General features: G+C 39.9%; 1 long non-coding RNA gene across 3 annotated transcripts in view; it reads right to left on the bottom strand.

Annotated features, from left to right (window-relative positions):
- The window catches only part of LOC111922893 (uncharacterized), a 340,899-nt gene that overhangs the window by 172,821 nt on the left and 145,339 nt on the right, over positions 1-22,739 (bottom strand). For all 3 annotated transcript variants that reach the window (XR_015284143.1, XR_015284144.1, XR_015284142.1), the window contains one exon: positions 22,126-22,249. This is a non-coding gene — a long non-coding RNA (uncharacterized LOC111922893). The remainder of the gene's footprint in view (positions 1-22,125; positions 22,250-22,739) is intronic.

The raw sequence follows: 22,739 nt of genomic DNA, 5'->3' as shown, positions 1-22,739 counted from the left end.
GGAGCCTCTCATGGTGCCTGATTTGTGAATCAGGAAAAGTGGAATAGAGACATGCTGACACAGAATTGAGCAGGTTCAATAGCCTGATCACCAGTTCTTTAGCTGGATACGCAAATGTCAGATGCCAGAGGTAGATCAAAGTGCCCCAGGGAGCTGTGAGCTCTGTGTGGCACATTTGGAGTAATAGAGAGTCTGTCCCTGCACTGCACTGCAACCACATGGAAGTGTGTGCAGAACAGAGGCCAAAATGCAGGAGGAGGCACTAAGGGAGAAGCACAGTGAGAAAAGTGTTTGGGAACACAATCTGAGCAAACCAAATCAATCAGAGGGGCTTGTGACTTTAGCCATCCTGCAAGACTTTAGGTTGAATGCAGCATATCTGGCACACCCAGCCACACTTTTAGCCCTGCTGTTTGGGGAGGATGTTGCACAGCCTCTCCCAGAGATGTGGTCTTTATAGGGTGAAAAAACATGGCCTCAAATGCTGGTTGGCAGGGCCAGTTCCTTCTGACATGCATTACATGCAACATTTGAACCCTCCAATTGTGAACCTGTTATGTTAACCACCATCTAAAATACTGTGAAACCCCCACTCTAAATCCAAAACCACTATTATCACTCACGTATCTTTGATCGCACTAAGAATTTTTTCAATATATTTAAAAAAAGAACATGAAGAACATTTAGTTTTTTTCAATTATAAATTATAACTACACCTCCTAACCAGGGACTGCAAAATAAAGTCACATCATAGGACTTTGAGTTTACTTCTTCTTTTGCAACATAATGCAACACATTTTTAATTTCTTGATCCTAAAGTCATAAAAGAAGCTGCTGCCACTCTGCTGACAAAAAACAGATTCCTCTTCTTATTCCCACCCTCAAGATAACTTCAGGTTTTTTCAAGCTGATTATGAGCTAGTTTAGAAATTGTTACTGTTTTAATGTAATGGTTTAGCTCTTAAAAATCCAACATATTTATTTGAAGGAAATAGAACAGTTTTACTTCTCTTTCTAATATCTGAATATTAAAAGTATTGCTGTATGCTTTAGGTCTCCAAGGTTCAAATCTCACTGAAAGAGTTTCTTATATTTTTAATTAATTCTTTATATTTATATATAAATTTGAATCTTGCCAGATTCCTCTCAGTTTCTAATAGAAACGAGCCATAAGTGAAGACTGGTTTTAAAACCACAACACATGTGCTCTTCTCAAAATCACTTTGCCATGTTATTTCATCTGATGTAAACGTGCTTGCTACACTATTTTTGGTGTTGACACAAGACTGTTACCCTTGTGAGCAGCTTTGTGATTGAAGATTTAATGAGATTTGCTAAAGATGAAAGATGGAACACTGAATTTCATGAAATTGCAAATCCTTCCACAATTAATTTGAAGATGCACATTCCAAGCATAAGCCAAGACACAAACCCATGTGATTAAAGGAAAAAGCATCAATCTTCTTTTAACACCGCCTAGATTTTACATCACAGTCCTAATACTGTTTAAACAAAATTTTAATATTTGACTATGGGAAGGGTAAGTTTGCTTTGTTTAAAATTAGACATACACCCAAGTAAAGCTGAGGGAAATTACTGGCCTACTCTACTGGTGAGGCACTGTAGAGTTAGGCAGGAAGAGCACTGGTCACACCCTCAGTAATGCCTGGATGTCTGTGAAAGTCACAAGAAATACTCAGAAGTTTTAGAAAGAAGAATCTTTGTACAGGTGTACAGATTAACTTTATAATCTTGCAGTGAGTTCCACTGATCTTTCAATTTATATGAACAGTAATTCCAAAGAATGTTAGAAATAATGAAGTTACGATGAAGTGCAAATAAGGGAAGTATGCCAAGCCTCAGCCTGAGGTGGCTGGCAAATCATAGAAACATTTTTACGTGCTTAAACTAGCAGGAGAGTTGAATAATTGATTGGAAAATTACAGAGAAAATAAAATTTCATTGAAAAATATAATTTTGTGCCCAGGGGGTTTCACTCAGAAAGTTCCTTTGGTGTTCAAGCACTGCGCTCCAGACAATTCATGTCCAGGAGCAGGGCTACTACATCTGTGCCCTGTCCAAGCTAGAAGTCTTGTCAGCTCATTAACTTGAGCTCCATATCACATGAAAGCAGTCACCTGGCCTTCTGACCTGAGCATGCCTTCCCAGACCAGCGGCACAGCCTGGTGTTCCCAATCCAGGCATGCTTCCCTCACACCGAGCTGCCTCCTCTTCAGTTGCATCTGCCTCGAGAAAACAGATGAGCCCTCACTGGTGAGCCTTTTGAATCCCCACGTATTATAGATAGTAAGACAGCTTATCAGAGATCATTTGGAGCATTTCCTTAAGGAGGAATCCTTCTGTGCTTCAGTCTTGTTGCAATTTGTCATGGGGTAGCTTTACCTTTAAGACAGCTTGGAGGGAGAGGAAGTTGAAGCTGCTGGTGGCTGATGGGAGTTTTTCCCTCCTGACCAATTATCGGTCATTTTCAAGAATTGACAGCAGATCTGACCATTAAAAAGTGAATTCAACTTGTAAACACCCCCTTAAGAAGTACAGACAGAATTCTCTTGTTCTCTTTGGTTTCCGGCTTCGGACAAGGTAGCAGGCTCTGTCTTGGCCTCCTCCCCCCCTCTCCAGGCCTACAAGGCCGCGGGGTGGAGGGGGGGGGAGGGAGAAGAGAAGCAGCGCTGGTCAGCCGAGCTTGGTTTTCAGTTTTTGCTGCTAGACTGAAACTTAACACCATGAACTCTTGCAGTTTTCCTAAAGCTTTTAATTCTTTTACTACCTGGATAAACATACAGATTACTCCTTTTCTCAGAAAGACAGAGAGAGAGACAATCAACATAGAGGAGACATCATAGAACCACCAAAAACAGTGAAGAAAAGAGTTAAGTTTAAATAAGAAAGAGAGAATAAGGAGATGCTTTACAGCTGAAATATCTTTCTGTTAAAGCTATGGAGATGGACAATAATAGTATAAAAAGACTCCTTTGATTCATGATAAGAGTATTAGGAGGAATGAGATATTCAAAGTGTAACTTTTGAGCAGAAGAGAGAGAGAGTACTTGTGATACTGTGAGTTGCTGGAATTGAGTTGAGTGAAGATTTTGAAGCTTTGGGGGCAAAGAGAAAACTGTTTTCCAGGAAGGCTCACAGAGACAAATGAAGAAGACTTCTGCCTTTGAATAACTTATCCTTAAAAATAAGATTCCTAAACTCTGTGACCCATACACACCTTGGAGATGTGAAATGGGAGGAGAAGATCTAATGACAGATTTCCGGGCAGCTGGCATTAGAGAAATAGAAAACTATGATGAAAAAATAGTTTTCTCGTGAGAAACTCCGTAAGCTAACAGAAAGAGACTTCTGTTTCTCTGCAAAGACTGATGAAAGACTGTAGCAAGAACTAAGACTGTTTTTAACCACCAGAATCCTAAAGTTATTTGTCTCTATGTTGTCATGTGTATAGAGAAATGGTTAAGATGTGAAAGATAAAGGGGTTTTCTGAAAGTTTATTCTGATATTCTTATTCTTGTAGTTTGTTAATAAACTGTCTTTATTCCTTTTTAAGTCTTAAGCCTGTTTTGCTCTTGTTCTAATCCATATCTCACAACAAGAAATAAGTAGGTTTTTTTAGTTACTGGTTTAAAACCACGACACAATTCATCAATGTTGATTTTTTTTAAACTGGTGTCCACTGTATTTATTTGTTGACTTTTTCAATATTTACACAGGATGTAATGATCCACTGATAGCTCATTAAGTAGTTCATTTATCTTGTTGCAAACCAAACTAGAAAATCTCTAGGAAGCATGGCCAGCAGGCCAAGGGAGGTAATTCTCCCCCTCTTACTCCATTTCCATGAGACCCCCACCTGGAGCACTGAATCCAGCTCTGGAATCCCCAGCATAAGGATGTGGACTGGTTGGAGTCCAGAGGAGGCCATGAAGATGATCATAGGGCTGGAGAACCTCTCCTATGAAGACAGGCTGAGAGGTGGTGTTGTTCATCCTGAAAAAGGCTCCGGGAGACCTTGCAGCCATCTACCTACAGGAAAGGTGGAGAGGAACTTTCCACAAGGGCATGCAGTGATATGATCCTGGGGGAATGGCTTTAAGATGAAAGAGGTTTAGGTCAGATGCTAGGAAGAAATTCTTTACTGTGAAGGTGGTGAGGCACTGGAACAAGTTACCCAGAGCAGTGGTGGATCCCTGGAGGTGTTCAAGGCCAGGTTGAACCAGGCAACCCGGACTAATGAAAGGTGTTCCTGCCCATAGTAAAGAAGTTGGAAGTAGATAATCTTTAAGATCCCCTCCATCCCAAACCATTCAATGATTCTATGATCTCCAAATTGTTTTACAAGAACTCATAGACAGAGATTTATGACCTGCATATCAGTATGCAAGATTAGTGTCTTCAAAATTTCTCCATTCCATATATTTCCAAGAGAAAATCACATTTTTTAAAACCACAAATGCAATCTAGCCACTATACCTAGAGCCTGCAGAGCAAGTGGCTGTTCAGAGTGCAGATCCTGAACTGCCCTTGTGCTAGGTTGTCCCTGCAGTTCCCTTTTGCCTGGCTCCTCTTCCTTCCACCCTCTGCTCGTGGCTGGAACAACCAGGTCTCAGCCCTCCTGAGGGAGACCGAATGATATTGCAACACAAACAAATATTAGCACTGAGACTCTTGAAACCCTCGGAAAGGGAAGCAAAGGAAGACTCTGTTCACACCATTACTCCTCTCTGTACTATCACACAGTCAAAGTCTTTGTTCCTTGCTTCTTCATCAGCCTCCAGGTTTTCTGGTATCAGTCTTTGGCTGGGCTGGGCCAGCAGCCACTCCTGGACATATTCTAACTAATCCCAATAGAATCAGCCACATTTTTCCAGCTTTACCTGATATTACAGACAAGGACTATACTGAGTTTTGGTACAAGGCAATGCAGACATTCTAAGATTATAATAATAGATACATTCAGAACTTCAGAGGAATCATGTTCACATACTGATGAAGGTAATAAATATATTTCAGTTTGACTAAAGAGGTGATAAGATTTTTCAGGAAAAAGCTGGAGATTATTAAAATGCTTTGAGATTAATTATTGCTTTTATCTTATGGATTTTTAACTGGATTGAATGTGATAAAATAGTTTCAGAACAGAGTATTGAAATGGGAATAGAAAATACATTACTTTTTCAAGGTTCTCTCTTTTTCAGTAATTATTTGTTGAATTCAGCAGAAGTTAATTAGAAATTTCAGGACTTTTTTCCAGGGGAAAAAAAAATAAATTAGGAAATAAAAAATTGTTCTAATTCCAAATTTGTCTAGAAAGGAAATTTCATAACTCCATTTCTTAATGATTAGACTACATATAACCAATAGTAGCCATTCCTATATCAGCTGTTAAGAGAAAAATAATCAAAAAGACTCCATATGTATTACTATTTGATCTTTTAAAATTCTTATTTCAGATATTTATGCCACAGACATGTACATTTTATCTCATGTAAAGCAGAAATTCTCACCTAGACCAAATTAAGAATTGCATTTGGATGCACATGGTAATGTTCCCTCAACCTCACATCCATCCCAGCTTGTACCTGGAAAGCCCAGGGGACACTGGGCAGCAAACTGCAGAGTGCCAGGGGATGGGTGCCTTTGCAATGCCTTGCTCCCATGTGCTCAGAGATCAGTAATACTTTTGAGGGTTGACATTAACAAGACTTGACATCAGAATTATTAATTCTTTTCTTCCCCAAAATGATTCTGCACTGTGGTCTTATACACACAAATACATGTCTTCATGGTTTGGAGTTTGTTTGTGGAGTCCAGGAAACATTCACCCTGGCTTAAGGAGGGAAAGAGGAGTAAAGAGCTCAGATTTGTCATCCTCTGTCACACTGGTGTGTACTTAATTCTGCAAGTGTTTCAGCTGGGGCCAACAAATCTGCATGCAAAGAGTAGAGCACTAATCAGGTTAAAAAAGATTAAATAAGAGTGGCAGATTCAGGTCACACCAAAGGTAAAAACATCAATTATTTTTCAGAAATAAAAAAGTAGATACCATAAAATAGGAAAAGACAATGAATATTTGACAAAAATTTTGGAGGAAGAGACAAGTCTTGTAGACCACTAAGAGGTGGCAAAGACTATTGATGCCACAAGCTCCATGGCTGGAAGCTCATCTCAATCTCAGTGGGTGCACTGAGACAACCAGAACAACTTGCCACAAAATCACTACCTGAGGAAGCACTACCCTCATTGATTTCTTTGATTTAGAAATTATTCCTGTACTCTAGTCAGCCAGATAATTGTTTTACAAAAAGAATTATTAGTATCAGAACTTCTGCAGCTCTGAAATGTCCCTCAGCAAGCAAACAACTAACTCTTCCACCCACTCAGTACGCCCCCACTTGTGAATTGCAATTAGCATTGCAAATGTCTTTCCCTTTTCAGAACTATTGATTGTGCTATTAAATAGCAGCAGAGAGTTTAAATGCTTGGAAATCTGCTTTAGCTTCCAATCTATTATCTATCTACCTACAAAACTATCTATCAATTATCTATCTATTAGAAAAAAAATCCAATTCTATACAGGTACTACCATCACACAACCTTTGCACAACCTTCTAGTAATGGGAAATGTATATAATACTATAGTATTCCCACTCACCTTTCAAAAGCTTTATTTAGCATGGTCTAAATTTCTTCCCATTATTTAGGGGAAATACTACTACTGTACATCCCCCCTGAGCATACCCTAGACCAAAATTTTATGAGTAGTTAAAAGAAAGTATTAGGCCAGATCATCTTCTGTGTGACTCCTTTTTTTTTCTGCTTAATACCTCACTTTGTTTAAACCTGGATATATAGATGTGTATGGATGTGTTAGTTATAAGGAGGCAGAAAGAGAGTGAGATATTCAAGATATATAGTCGTTTTTACATGCAGACATTGCTATTAAGGGTGAACAGAAGGCTGTATTATGACAGGAGTTGCAGTGAGCAAAACATCACACTGGTATGAGTATTCCTAATATGCCTTGTGCAACACTGGTATAAACCCAGCAATTTACCACACACTGCAAGGTGATTTCAAACATCCTCTCTAATCCTATGTAGGTCTAGTGGTGGAGCTGAGAGGTGAAGCAGAAAGACTAAGAAGTATTAGGACTCTGAGGAAGAGATTGAGATGGAGCCTCATGCTGCCATGCCTAAGCCCCATGTCACGACCTCCTCAATTAAGAAAAAAGTAAAATAGTAAATATCTGTAAAAAACCCTGAAAAATATAGAAGGTGACTCCCTTTTGAGAGGAATGGAGGGCCCCGTATGATGACTAGACCCAGCCTGCTGCTCATTGTCATCTTTGAAAGGTCATGGGAATAAGGAAAAGTGCCTATGAACTGGAAGAAAGCAAAAGTCACCCCAATCTTCAAAAAGGGCAGGAAGGAGAACTCAGAGAGCTACCAAAAACTCAGGTCAACTTCAGCTCAGTCCCTGGAATGGTGATGAAGCAGAGAGGAAAGTGGTGGATATTGGTCATCTCAACTTCAACAGGGTTTTCAACACTGTCTCACAATATCCTGGTAGACAAAACTCAGGAAGTGTGGACTGGATAAGTTGACAGTGAGGTGGATTGAGAACTGGCTGAATGACAGATCCCAGAGGATCATAATCAATGGCACAGGGTCTCGCTGGAGGCCTGTCACTGGTGGTGCCCCCCAGGGTTCAATACTGAGCAATACCAGTTCAATACCAGTTCAATACTGAGCAATATTGTTTAACTTACTCATCAGTGACTTGGCGGGGGGGCAGAGGCCTCCTCAGCGAGTTCACTGATGGCACAGAGCTGGGAGGAGAGGCCGATCCCCCGAGGGCTGGGCAGCCCTTCAGAGGGGCCTGGACAGGCTGGAGAGATGGGAGAGGAATGGTCTGAAATTCAGAAAAGGCAAATGCAGGCTCCTGCCCTGGGGAAGGACAACCCCAGGCACCAGCACGGGCTGGGGCCGACCTGCTGGAGCAGCTCTGCAGAGAAGGGCCTGGGGGTCCTGGTGGACAATGAGCTGTCCATGAGCCAGCGGTGCCCTGGGGGCCAGGAGGGCCAGGGGGATCCTGGGGTGCATTAGGGACAGCTCTGCCAGCAGGTCAGGGAGCTGATCCTGCCCCTCCACTGAGCCCCAGTGAGGCGTGTCTGGAGTGCTGTGCCCAGCTCTGGGCTCCTCAGGACAAGACAGACATGGAGCTCCTGGAGCAGATCCAGTGAAGGGAAACAAGAATGAAGGGACTGGAACATCTCTCTTATGAGGAAAGTCTGAGTGAGCTGGGCCTGTCCAGACCTGAGAAGAGGCAACTGAGATGGGACCTCATCAGAGTCTGTAAGTATTTGACGGGATGGTGTCAAGAAGAGCCAGGCTCTTCCCAGGATTGCCAAGCTTAGCACAACAAGCAGAGAATTATGCACAGCAGGTTCCACCTGAATATGTGGAAGAATTTCTTCCCTGTGTAGTAACCGAGCACTGGCACAGATTACCCAGAGAGGTCATGAAGTCTCCCTCAGTGGATGGTCATCTGGACAGAACCCTGTGCCATGTGCTCTGGGATGGCCCTGCTTGAGCAGGCAGATGACCTTCCAGCCTTATTCATAATGTGATTCAGCAAGATTGCTGTGCCACCACAAAAAGATCCACAAACTCTGTGTCCAGGAAGGGAGGAGACAGAAAACTAACAACTTCTGACACCAGAGGATGAGCAGGGTATGGAAAATCAACACATCAGAAGGGCTTTGTTTATCTCAGTCACAGACAAACACAAACAAGGCTTCATTTGCTTTTGCACAAACAGCAGAGTGTGCTACAATAAGCTTTTCTAAATTGATTAGCTGGAGGAGGGGAAAGCAGATCTTCCTAGCAAGTTGCTTTGAAGATTCATTTGTAAGCAGGGGAGGGATGTGAGGGAGTGATGGTATGAAGTGATCCAGAGGAGAGGTGTCCGTGCTGCTCCAGAGAACTCTGCCTCAGGAGATCCCATGGAGCTAATCCTCAGGTGCAGCTACCAAGGCAGTTTTTCCTGAAGTTCCTGGGGAACAGACTAGTTTTTGACACAAGTTTACCATGCTTAATTTGATGCTTTCATATAAGCAGCTCCATCTCCATAATCAAGAGCTTTTCTCTTTGCTTTCCTGTTTTGATTTTAAGCTTGTCTAGCTACAGCATTTTGACAAATTTAGAGTACACCAGCATTAGGGATATAATACATTCAAGTGATGCTGCTGACAAGCCGTAACCAAACTGAGACAAGTCTGGGAATCCATGGGGTCATGGTGAAGTTCTAAGAACAAAGGGAAAAACTTCATGGGGAGGGATTGTTCACTGGGTTCTGACAAAGAGTGTCAAGCTGAGAGAATCAGCTGCTTTGAAAATGTCTCACATCATCACATGTGTCTCTTCTGATAAAAACATCAGGTAACCCTATGTTCCAGATGTACTCAGCTTGCTTATTGACTGCACAGTGGTAAATTCTTCATTAAAGCTGGTTTCTAGCTGTATCTCAGAAACTGAATGTTCATTTAAGTGAAAAGTGACCTGAAACCATTGCTACTGAGCAATTTGACCTTATGTGGGAAAGTCTGTGCAAGTCATCAGACAGATTGCAGTAACACATCTGAGAGGTGAAAGATAAAAGCCCAGTTACACTTGGCTTGGCAAAAAGTGTTCTCACAGGAACATGTTTCTCCATGAACACTGCCATTCATAGAAACAGATAAGGTTTAGGCATGGTTCCTAAGGTTCAGGGGAGTCTGGGGACCAGACAAACATCCTTTCTTGAAAACAAGAATTTAAATTGTTTGCTGAACTGAGATGGACCTATCAACCCAGGCCAGAAGAGAATAATCCCCCAAGAAAACTGCCATGCATACAGCTGGTATTCATGACAAGAAGGGGAGATTGAACTTGTGGCTCCTGCATGCCAACAAACTTGTGTAAGTAATTAGCTCAAGACCATTAGTTTCTTAATTGGCTAGCTATTCCTTCCTTCTAATATCTGCAAATGAGAGGGTAAATTTTCCACTGACAGAAGACTCAGCTATAATGTTATTTCCTAAGGAGAGTAGCTTTAGTTTTTAAATTTTTGCTTTTTTCTTGAGAAAAAAAGATTCTGTCTCATCTTTCTGATGAGACAGAATCTAATTGTTTTAATCTCTATGAGTTCAGGAATTCAATGACCTTTTTATATATGTTTATGAAAGACCATTCACCAGGCAGGCGGTCCCACACCCTTTCATCTCTAATCTATAACTTTTCATTGGAACTACATTTCACTGCTTTAGTTCCAGCACCTCTAGGTGAGCCTCACATTTCAATCAAGGTAATTTCCAGCTAGTGATAATTTTTATTCCCCTACTTTTACATTGATTTATAGAAATTGTGATGAAAGATTAGGGAAAAAAAAATCCGTTAGTGCTAAATTGCTTCTTTATTTTATGGCAAGCCAGTTACATTAAGCAAAAAAGATATTAAACTTCCATACTGGCATTAAACAGCAAGCTGAATTAGATTTGCTTTTTGAAAAAAAGAATCAGCAGAAATTAATTTACATTTCCTTAAATGTTGCATATATTCAAATAGTGTTCAGTGAGCAGACAGTTCAGTAAACCTACAGTATGCTATAAAACCTCAGCAGCATCTGAATGGGAATATCACAGAAAAAGGAGTTATGGGTGCAAAATAGGCTTGGACAGAAATCACCATTTCCCTGTACAATTACATAGTTTATTACAGTTGATTTTTCATGCAATTAGTAAATTAGATCAGGATGTTCTAAGTTGCTTTTTTCAGCAATCTGCAAAATATTAAAAGCAATAAAATAACAAATGCAGACATTTATACTGAAGTGCCTATGGGGCAAGTTGCCATATTTCAGGCTTACTAAGGACTTTATTGCCAAATCCCAAATTATAGGACTTTGACATAAAATGAATCCTTTTAGTGCAGCTGTGTTTATTTTAGTACAGAATATGACTAAGTTTGTGCTTTACTTCAGAACATGAACGTGGTTTTGAAGGCAGATTGTGCAGTTGCTGCCACTTAGCATGCTTTGATTCATATGATGGAAAGGCCTCAGAGGATACTTCTACAGTTAACCAGATTCTTTTCAAATTAAATCAAACTGGAGCATGGGATTGAGGAACACATTTACTGTCCTCTAGCTGCTATGACCATTTTGTTCTTTGAACCAGAACAGAGCTAGTTTGAAGTAAAACTTAACTGAAATGGGAAGAAAATTGTCCTCAATGAGTCCTCAGCACCAGCTGAATCTCTTCCTATGGCACTGAACTTCTTGCACGTCTATGTACAGCCTCCAGAGAACTGCAGTAAGCACCAGAAATTCCTTTCCATTCTTCATAAGGAAAAATTCCAGCCTCAATGGATTGTGGATTTCTCAGGTAAGTGCTTTTGAGGCTCTGATGTACAAGCGAGATCATAAATTATCTAGCTACTAAACCACAGAGAAGTTTAATGTGATCTTTCCCAAATAGCAGTTAACCTAATATTATCCTACAAAAACACCAATGACATTTCAAACCAGGCTGTGTATGTCATTAGAACAACATTGCTTATGTCACATCATATTCACTGGCTTGCATGAAAAAAACCCCAGAAACAAATATCTCCCTTTTGTCTTTATTTTAGACTGTAAGGCCACTGGCTTAGGGACTTCAGCATTGTGATATGAGAGTGGAATTCCTCATTCTTCATGACTTGTACTTGCTGCTGTTTATCAATTCAGCAGCATCACCTCCCTGTGTATGCTCCTCATGAAAGCTAAGCGTATCGGTCCACACATTGGCAATTAGGGATTTCCATCTTTAGTTAAGTTATGCACTCTTACTGAAGTGCCTCACAAGGACAGTCTCAGTAATACAAAACTTCCTACAACAGATAATAGCATTACTTCAATGTCAAGTACTTAGATTTTTTAAAATAGTTTAAATTTCAAATCAAACCATAAAAGTTATACAGGATATTTTAAGTCGAGAATAAGCTCTGCTTCTATGACCTTAGACTTATCTATATCATTTAGTGATTTTATTTATTTTGCTTGAGGATAATAAATGACAGTAGTTACAGCTAGTTTGCATGCAGCCAGACCATAATTAGCGCTCCCAAGGACAGAGTTCAAGTGAATATCACCTTTTAACTCTGTAGCCCCTCAGGGAAGTTTAGTTGTTAACATAGTCTCAAAAAGTGCAAAGTAGTATGTAGCACATACAAATTGTGTAGTTATGTAATTATACAAATTACACTTGCATGTAATATGTCATCCATAAGAGAAAAAACACCACTAAACCTTGTGGAAAAGAGTTTCCTACTTTTAGAGGAACTAATTTTAGAAGTCTGATCTAAACACCAAGGCAGCCATTATCTGATTCTGTTTATGATCTAAGCAGAGCATAATTGTACCTGTCCCTGCTGAGGAACAACATAATTTTCATAGTGGGTGGAAGCCAGTGATACACTGGGAGGGATTAGGAAATACATGAGCTGGATGATAAAGTCTTTGATTCTGAATGGAAACTGGAGACCCTGGCACATCAGGGTCAGGAGTTTTCTACCAGTCAGGACTTTGAGGACATGCTGTGTAGACCATATTCAAGTCCTTGCCCACACATAGTAGATCCATTTTTATACCTTGCCAACAGACACATTTCGCAGGCTTTGCTGGATTTGATTCAAGGATAGAACCAGTCTTGAGTTTCCTGAGTTGCCATTGGCTACATTTTTATAAGGCTGTGACCTGTTACTCAATTTTGACATTGCAAATGTACAGTTTGCTTTGGTTTTCTATGTGTGGGGCATAGCAAGCTTTAAGAGGGTGACACTGGAGTGCTCTAGCAATGCCCATCACACCAATACAATCCTCTGTGGTATCTGTAAAGCAGCAGGGTGCTTTCCACTTTAATGCCAAGGGAGCTGGTAGTGCAAGAACCTCTGTGTAAGAGGCATCTTTCACCAGGCAGCAGCACAGGACTGACCCTAAAAAGCTGTAGGAAAGTGAGAAGCAAATGGTAAAATGGAATGTCTGAACATGGAAGGTCTTCCCAGGAGTTCTTAAGAATAACAAAGCTGAGGCAGGACTTTTTCCTGCCTGTCATTTAACTTAAATCATAGCTATTCCCTGACAACACAAGATCAATTTGCAATGCTTTGGAGATTCAGTGTGTGTTTGCTTCTCTTGCTTTCTCTTTATTTGGAGAATATAAATGAGATAGGAAAAAAGACAAAATTTTCAGAGGAAATCTTGTTCCCAAGGCAGAGAGCAAGCAACTAGAATACAAAAGCCTTTTCTTGATAAGGAATAGGGTGGTATTACAGAGCCATGAACAAAGCAGTACTACGTAAACCAAACTTAACAGAGTCTGATGGGCCAGTCAGGAGTGTAAAAATGTAGACATCAGAAATCTGCTTACACAACACTGCAAAGCTTTTCAGAGAATGCATTACTGCTGAAAGGCAGGTACAGAGTTTAATCCAGACTGGGAAAACTGTCTGCACTTTTGGTTTTCCAGTGAAGGAACCTGCTGGTGGCAAAGCAGGAGTTATTTCAAGCCTAGGCATATAGATGTAGGGAGCAGAAGTTGCTTATGAGAGGTAGGTGAAATTGCTGAAGAACACTGGGACTGGTTGGGTGTTAAGGCTGAAATAATTAGCTGTGGGGCAGGTGAATGATCATATCCCACCAGGAGAATTGGTCATGCTCATCTTACAGAGAAGCCTCATATACTGAGGAATGACTTATCTCTTTTTGAAAGTACAAAATGTTCACACAGTAACAGAAGATCCCAAGGTGTACATTGATTGTATCTTGTAGATACAGCAAGAGTGGAAACTTAGACCACTTTATCACTATACTACAAGAGAACTTGAAATATTCTGTGTAGAGAGACTTCAGGATGAACACTTAACATCTTTTGAAAGATGCAGTGTCAAAACCACTAGAACTTCTAGAAAAGAAAGGAAAAAAGAGAGGTTCATGGAAAATTAAACTTTCTAGTTCTGATAAGTGGATAAAGTGTAAGGAGAGCCTTATTTATATAGAGAAATCGTACCAGGTGCAAAGCCAGCTTTCAGTAGTAAGGGGAAAAAAAATACCTCTCAGTGAGGGACCGGAAAAAAAGGCAAGAGTAAAAAGGCAAGAGAAAATTATTTAGGACTCATCCATAGAGCACAAGAAGAAACTAAATTATGAAGACCTGTACAGGTAAATTCCAAAATTCAACACCTTTTGCTATTTTGAAGCTGAAACTAGAACAACAGGTGCTGCAAATCCTGTCAATCTTTGTAGTGGTTATGTGAGATGGGCAGATGGGCCCATTATAAAATCATCAACTTGTACACAGCATTTCAGTACAGCTCAGTTATGACCAGTGCGTCTATTCCCGTGTTTCAATTCCCACTTAATTCCTTTGTAGTGAATGGAGCACAAATGCAGAGACACAGCAATTAAATTGTCATTTGCAAAGGCTGGAACTGAAGCACATCTTTCCAACAGGGGCATCTATGTCTGCTTTCACGTTATTACTAGATCCTTCACTGTTTCCTTTTCAGTGGTTTTACAGTTGCCTAATAATTAGATATTCAGTTAACTGCTAAGAAAACTCCTGGAAATGTGATGTGAAAAAGAAAAAATAAATGAGAAAGTGGTACATCTGTTTGAGGAAATGCAGAGAAAGCCACACTCCACCTCTCTGCAGTCATCTGCCTGGACATTGGATGTAGATTGCCTGAAAGCAACATACTTGCAGAGTAGGTAGAGCTGCACATCAATTTGCACACTAGAACTGAATACATTAGTTTGCCACCAAGAAAATGTGCTGTTCCAGCATTTTGGGCAGCCCTGCCTCATGTCCCATTAGCCCTGGCCATGAGACTTGCCCAGTCTTGTTCCCAGATGAAATTAATTCCTGAAATCTATCTCAGCAAAGCACCAAAAATTATCTTAGTTTCTTAAGCTATAATTAGATGTTTCATTCCCCTTCCACTGACCTTCTGCTTTTGAGAAAATTTCGTCTTTGTTGTTAGATAGGAATAGTCTTTTCCATATGTAACAGGTTTTCATTAATCATTTTTACTGGTGTCCTTTCAAAATTACAGGCTCCAGCATATCTCCAATTAACACCTGGTGACAGTTTTTTTTAAAATCTGTTTTTACGTGCAGGAATTGATTGTCCAAAGATGATAAAGATACTGGCATTGCTGTACAAATAAAGGTGGAAGGTCTGGTCCAGAGTGAAGAACAACAGTATCCTTCAGGCTAGGTAGGGAAGGGAAGGACAGGGAACACAAGTGCAGTGAAACTGAGGGGCAGATAGGTAATAACAGATAAGAACACATGCAGAAAGGACAGATGATCCTGAGGTTCATAAACCCTTTGGTATTTCTTGAGGCTTAGCAGCATTCAGGCAGAAGCAGGAGCTCATTTTATTTTAAAAGGTGCTATCTTGGCATTACAGAAATAGACTGATCTCTGACTGGCATTACATTAATCAGCCTCACAATCATTGCTGTAACAAAACTCATCTCTGTAGCTACATAGGGTATGGCTATATATATGCAGAATTTGGCTCCAGCAGAGCATGGTCAGGGAGTACTGCAGCAGCTGATTTTCTGACAGCAGTAGAGCCATGCCTGTATTTATCCATCCTGCTGAGCTCTGTGCCCTGCTACTCAGAAAAGCGGCCTTTGCCATATCCCAACGTGACAGATCTATCAAAAGATCTGCTTCTTGGTGACAGCACTGCACAAAATATCAGGTGCAGAATAAGAGAGGATATCAAGGAGTAGCTTAGTTATCTTCACTTGCTCAAAGTCTGTAAAGTAACAATGATGAAGTTAATTAATTGAAGGCAGGTATCTGTTAATTAATTCAGGTTAATTAATTAGTGCAGGTATCTGAACAAGGAAGAAAATTTTACAAAATGAAATAGATCAACTTTGGATGTGGTTGTATCTTTTTCTGCCTTGTCATGATAATTTCTATGGAGTTACACATTTGACATCATAGGAAGAATTCAGTTTGATGTGAAGACATTTACATGTAGGCATTCACAGACAGATGCCTAAATTCTATTTTTAGTTAGAAAATGCTAAGGAGCTCCTTAGGAAGAGTTCTTTTTGGACACCTGCCTGGGATTCAGGTGTCTAAACATAGAAAACCCATGCTGTTTGGGTGCTGTGGAGATGCCTGGACCAGTCCCTAGCACACACTCCAGACAATTCTTCTGAACCTGTCTGGTAATGGCCAGTATTGACCAGACATCTGAGGGACCAAGGGGCATCTCAGAGGGCCCTCAGGACTGTGGGCAGCTGAGAACTGTCCAAAATGTCCTTGCTGAAATTATTTTGGCTGTCTTGTGTTCAAGAAATAACTGGCACTCAGTGCCACAGTCTAGTTGAGCTTTGGCCATGGATTGACTCAGTATCAGAGACTTTTTCAACCTAATCGATTCTGTGATCTAAAATCATTTTCTGTATCTGTTTCTATGAATATATAGCAAGGTTTTATGCTTAAATGTGCATGCAAATAATGCTCTTGAAAGTAGATGGTCACTGTCATCTGAAGTTCCAGTTACATAATTAAGGTAATTTCCTGTATCTTTATTAAATCCTTAAATTTTTCCTCTGTTAAAAAAAAAAAAAAAAGGCAGAAGGCAGCAAACAAAACCAAACAAAACCCCAAAGAAATCTGTCTTTGCACACAATTTATTTGTGTTTCTAAGTTTTTTAAATGAGGTCTCCACGTGTGTCTCCATTAAGTTTTTCATTCAGACCAGGAATGCATTTCCAAAGCCAAATCTCTCCATTTTTCCCAATTACCATGCCTTGCTTTTCCTCTTGATCTAGTCTCATTGCAGACATGATGAGGGATTAACTGGTGAAGCATTTAACTACTGTTTTTCAAAAGCCGTGGTGCAACAAGGAACTAAGAAAGTAATAAGCAGAGAGACCTTCCAAAGTAGAAAGAATCTTCAGGACAAAATACAAGTTTACCTAATGGTTAGTGTAAAGGGATTCACTAGCAAGCACAGTAGGGAATCAAGCAAGCAAACATCCAGATTAATATGTTGCATTAAATATTAATGACTAAAATAATGTATAGCATCTTAGTAGCTTTTTTTGGTAGATCTGTGAACTACATGGTCAATGGAACAGGATATAAATAAAAAATATTGATTTTAATAAGGTATTTGAAACATTTTGAAATATTCTTACATTCATTGCTTTGGACATACTCGAGGTACCATGCTTTATCTACCTGTAATATCACACTGAGACACCTGACATGGTGTCATGGTATCTTCACATTGGAAAAATGAAGGGAACATGTATTGGTTCTACAAAGAATAACAGTATATTTCCTTGAGGATGGGACAGAAATCTCTTATTTTAAAAACTGACCAAAGTGATCTCATTGTTTATAGTCTCATGTTCAAGGCTGCAGAGCCCACTTTTCAAGTAAGTGCTGGAAAGAACTGCTAGGTAATTTGAGTTCCACATGAGGAGCATAGCAGGGAAACACGTTGAGAAACCACATAGCCTGTCTCCTTGACTAAGGCTCTGGAATTTTGGGTGGCTCTGGAGCCTTGGGAAATTCAAAAAGAGGAGCACAGTGAGTCAAAATCTACTGTTTGCAATGTGGTGCTAAAACCCACCACAGAATCATTATGTGACTTGATGACCCAGACAATAACCAATTTCCCAGTTCATGGGAGGAGCCCACAGAGGAAAACACAAATACCTAAGGCAATGCACTAAGGAACCTCATGATGTTGTCTAGAAACACTGAAGGAGATCCAAACTGGAAAATGCAGAGGAGCAAATCTGAGGAATCATACACTGCAGGACAGATACTCCATGGGAGAAAGGGAACAGAAAGGTAGCAAGGCTGAAAAAGATCTGAGCAGTATACATAGGAAGAAGGGTCAGAACTGGGATTGAGCTGTTCAGTAACAACAAAAAAATAAGCCCAAACTAACAGCCAGTGCAATTTGCAGCTCTTTTACTAGTTGTTCCACTGTGTGCAGTCTGTAATAGAGTTTAGGAGCAGGAAGGCACTAGGGCCCCACTGGGGATCCCATGGGTTTATCAAGTCCACCTGGGAGATGGCAGGGGTTGGGTGGCCCTTCCTGATGGCATATTCTTGAAAGCACACCCCAGACACTGCCATCTGGCTACCTTCATGCCAGGATGAATTGGAAGGGATCCAGACAAAAGCAAGATAAATGACAAAGAGCTGGAGGCAATGACTTCAAAGGAAAGATTAAATGAGCTAAAATATGCATAGCATGGCTAAGGAACCACTGTATGTCAGGAACAGGGAATACAGTAACAATGAGCCATTCTTAGGCAGAGGTATAAATGAAAAGGTTTATTATTGACAGTAAATAGGCAGGAGGGAGAATTCGTCATCTTATTAATATTCTTCTCCTTCAATTTTTTGCTCTATACATGGTAGCTTTACCATATCATCATGGAATGTCAGCAGCAGGAAAGATACAAGCACTGAAAAAAAATCCCATGTTTTTTATTAGTGTACTTAGAATTTCCTTTTATAATTAATTTAATTGCCTCCTCTCCTTTTTTACTGCTCTAGGTCAGGCTCATCATTACATAGAACTAAGGAATCAGTTCTCTCTGAATCCAAGACTATTTCAACAAGGCATGTTCAAAATAATCTATGAACATTTCCACTACTGCTACAAGATTATTTCTTCTTCTATGCCTTGCTATTGCAGGACCAAACAATCCTGCCATTCCTTGGGCTCATATCATTTCAATGAAATAATAAATGATATAATGATTTTTCATGAGAATTCCTCCTCTTAGCTTTTTGTTGTCATTGTTTTTGATTTTGTTTGGGTTTTTTTTCTGTTCTGTCTTTGGGGCACAGGCAGAGACATCTGCAAACGGATTCATCCAAATCCCACCTCTCAGAGGGAGAGTCCTTGTCCTGTCCAGTTCCCCATTTAGGTAGATTGCAGCCACTCAGGGAGGGCAGACTCCAACTGTGCTTTCTATTTGTGCCTAGGACAATTCTTTCCATGTTATTCTCCCCTATGTCCAAATGTTAATTTTTCAACAGCCACCTTTGTACTGTTTTCCTTGCATTAGTTTCTTCTTTGACTACTAATGATGGTAAGCTTTTCCCAGTAAGGATTTTTTCCCTAGTAAATCTTTTGAGGGTGTCACTCCCACTATAACTTTTCTTCTTTCTCACTCCTTACTCACCAGTATAATTTATACAGCTCCTTTTGTGTTATTTTTAATATCAGAAGGTCAGAACCTCAGCTGCCTATAATCATACAAGTGAATGTTTAACTCTGAGGAAGTTTTTCTTGGATCATGGAAGACTGATATCCTAGGCAGTAAAATTACCCTCAGTGATATGAAGGAGAAAGACACTTGTGTTGCTAACAAGTCTTTTATGAGTTAAGAGCATCTCATCCTTTATGTTCAGCAGCCATTTGCCCAAGAACTGAAAGAACTGAAAGAAACATCACTGAATCAGAGAAGTTACAGCTGTGCAAAGCTCACACACTGGGAGTTGCTTTGTCTGCTCTATGCTCTACTCTTTACATTATGGAAGAGCTCCCTACACTACCATTTGCTTTCTTTTTCAGGTCATAAACTCATTCCCATTCATAATGCAAAAAAGGAGTAATACAAACCAGAGCATGGAAAACTACATTTTAAACCAAAGTAAGTCTGTGGAACTTATTACAGGTTAAAAATGTTTGAACATCTTTTGCTAGAGTTAGTAGCTTGAGCAGTATGATAAAATTCATGGAAATCTATGGATTCTGATGAATTTCCCCATGTAAAATTGGTTTTGAGTAAGCTGTTTATGGGAGTGAAATGGTGCATTTTGGCAAAGAACCTCTGTACGATACATATTTATACTTCTGTGCAATATCATGGATACATTTACAACCAAAATTATATTTCACGTTGCAATATTTTATATTGTCAAAAATGAGAATTTCTGGGGATTTTATTTTATTTAGAAGTGAAAATAGATGGAATTCTATTTTTTTTTACAGGATCTGGTAACACCTTTTTTTTTCTCTTCTTGTTGCTTTCCTAGTGAGCAAGCAATCAAATTTTAAAAGGATAATCTTTTCCCAACCTTTGGCTATAGTTAACAATGCTACTTAGAGACAGCAGTTTGAAAAGTTACAGTATAATTGATGCAGCATGAAGTGAATCAAGAGGGAAAAGTTGATATGCAGATATTAACATAATCCACTCCTCACATTCCAGAGGAGTTCACATTCTTTCCCAGCATAGACTTTCCTTATTAAAAAACACTTCTACTTTTACAGTATTGTCCTTTCTTGGATGCACAAATGACAGCTTTTACATCCTGAAAGACATGCTGTAGTCTCCCCTGCTGTCATAGCCCGGACATTTGGAAGAGAAAAATGCCCAAGTTTGGGGTTTTTTTTTGCACAAGGATCAGTCAGCCAATAGCAGGCTTCTCATGCAGCTGTTTCTACATACATACAGAGCTAAAGACATGAATAAACCTCTTAGCTCCCTAATAACATGTAAACATGCTCAAATCAGTTCTGCACTAGATTATTGATTCTCATTTATGTTACTGCCTGAAAACATATGAGAGTGGCTCAGAGGAGATGCTTTTATTTTTTAAAGTTTATTTAATTGTTTGAATAAGCAGACATAAAAGGGAAAGGGCAAATGAGTTTGTTCCCTGAAGGGATAAATGCACTGCTAGCTTTCCAGTGGGGCATGTTGTTTCCTCTCTACTGCAAACATACTTGTGATATTACAAAATTCTAGAATAAAGTCAAAGGTTTATAAACCACCTTATTTGGGCTCATAATTAAGGTTTCAGATGCCTGTTACTAGCACAGCCATTTTCCAAATATGACCATGCACTTTTCAGATGAACCCGTCTTGAAATACCTCATTTTCCCATGCTTCACACAGAACCAAGCAGTCACATCTGTGATATCTCACTCTCAGAAACAACATAGCAAGTTTCTTCTGCTGCTTCAAATAGTCTCTTCATTTAGCATGGGTACCAGTGTGTGAAGAGGAAGGGACAGAGGGATGTGAAAAAGAAGTAAAGAAGTCAAGTGTGGTGGTGTTCCTCCCTCAGCATTTCTGCTGGATTCCTACCTGGAGATTACACAGACAGTCCAAAAGCTCAGCAGCACATCCCCGTCTCTCCAGCTGTACTCACATGGCACATGGGTCCTGCAGTTGGATATGGCTATTTGCCAGCTAGACACGTCAGAGGAGATCCTATAGGAACTCCTTCCTGACAGCTGTTTTTCAGAAATAGAGCCAGTGTCAATAACAGAAACCTGCAGATGCAGTGGCTGCTCAGCACATCGGAAATGAGGCCACTTGCATTTAAAAGCTTATAAATGGATTTGGTTTTCTAATTTCAGGACCTACATTTGGGAGAAAAAAATCTAAATTCATAGTATAGTTTTCATTTTTATCCTCTCTATAGATGTGCAGATCTTTAATAATTTTCAGTTCCTTGCATGCACATTATAATCTAAGTATAAATCAGTCAAATGGTCTTCCTGTACATAAATTTAGCATTCCCTGATCAATGTATCTTTCATATGCATGAAAGAACTACCCCACATGCTACTGCAGCCTCCTACATTTCCCTGTTCTTTTATTCAGCAGTATTGGATTTTCTTTTTTTTTTTTTTTTTTTTGAGCAGTCATACTCCTCTGACAGTACATAGCTGTCATGGTTCTGTCTCACAGGTTTCTATACATCAGAGACCAGCTTTAAAACTATTTTGACAGCTTAAAAGCTGGGATTTTTCCAGGGACAGGATGGAGAGAAGCAGGAATGAGAGAAGTGAAAAAGAGTATTCCTTGACACCCCCTAATCTCCTCAGTGCAGATGGCACTGTCATTTTCAAGTAGCTTCTGTGCACAACAGCCATTGCAAAAGAGTGAAAGTTGGAATGCTGAAAATAGTCTTTTCGGGAGATACATGCATATCTGTATGTGCATCTATCCAATATTCCCAGCTGTGAAATGCATGAGCAGACAAATGAGCAAAGCTTACCTTCTCTCTTCCTCCCCCTGTCCATTCACTAAAATTAATTGTTCCCCAAGATGCTGTAGGCCACATTGTTAATTATTGTCTCTCTCTTCTGCACCTGAGGCATCACACTGGTTTAGAAAACAGCCTGCAAACAGATGGAGAGCTGCTGGAGGTGAATCTGAAGGTATGTGAGAAAAAAAAAAAGAAAAAAGGATACAGACTTTATGATACTGGAGGCTCAGATGGTCTATTAATTTTCAATAATATCCTGGAAAGGAAGGAGGTCTCTACATGTTTTTAGGCTTAATTTGTTTTCAAAAAAGGAGTTACAAGAGCCAATTACTTTTATGATTTCATCACAATCACTTATGCTTAAAGGATATTTATGGATTATTATGGAAAATATTCCAATCACCCCTGCACCAGCCTTGCTGTTTCTTAGACAACCCTTCCCCTGCAGGCAGCTGTACGTGCACTGTTCCTGACAGGACCAAGGCTGGCTGTCTTATAGACCAGACAGAGATGCCAGCTTGAACTGGATGCTGCATGCAGGCTCTTGCCTGCTGCCTTAATGCCACTGGCTCATCCCCAACACCTACCCTAACAACCTGATTCTGCCACTGTGCTGCCACAGA

This window comes from Cyanistes caeruleus, chromosome 3 (genome assembly GCF_971803275.1).
Source record: "Cyanistes caeruleus chromosome 3, bCyaCae1.hap1.1, whole genome shotgun sequence".
NCBI lineage: Eukaryota > Metazoa > Chordata > Aves > Passeriformes > Paridae > Cyanistes > Cyanistes caeruleus.
This window is presented reverse-complemented; position numbering and strand designations above follow the sequence as displayed.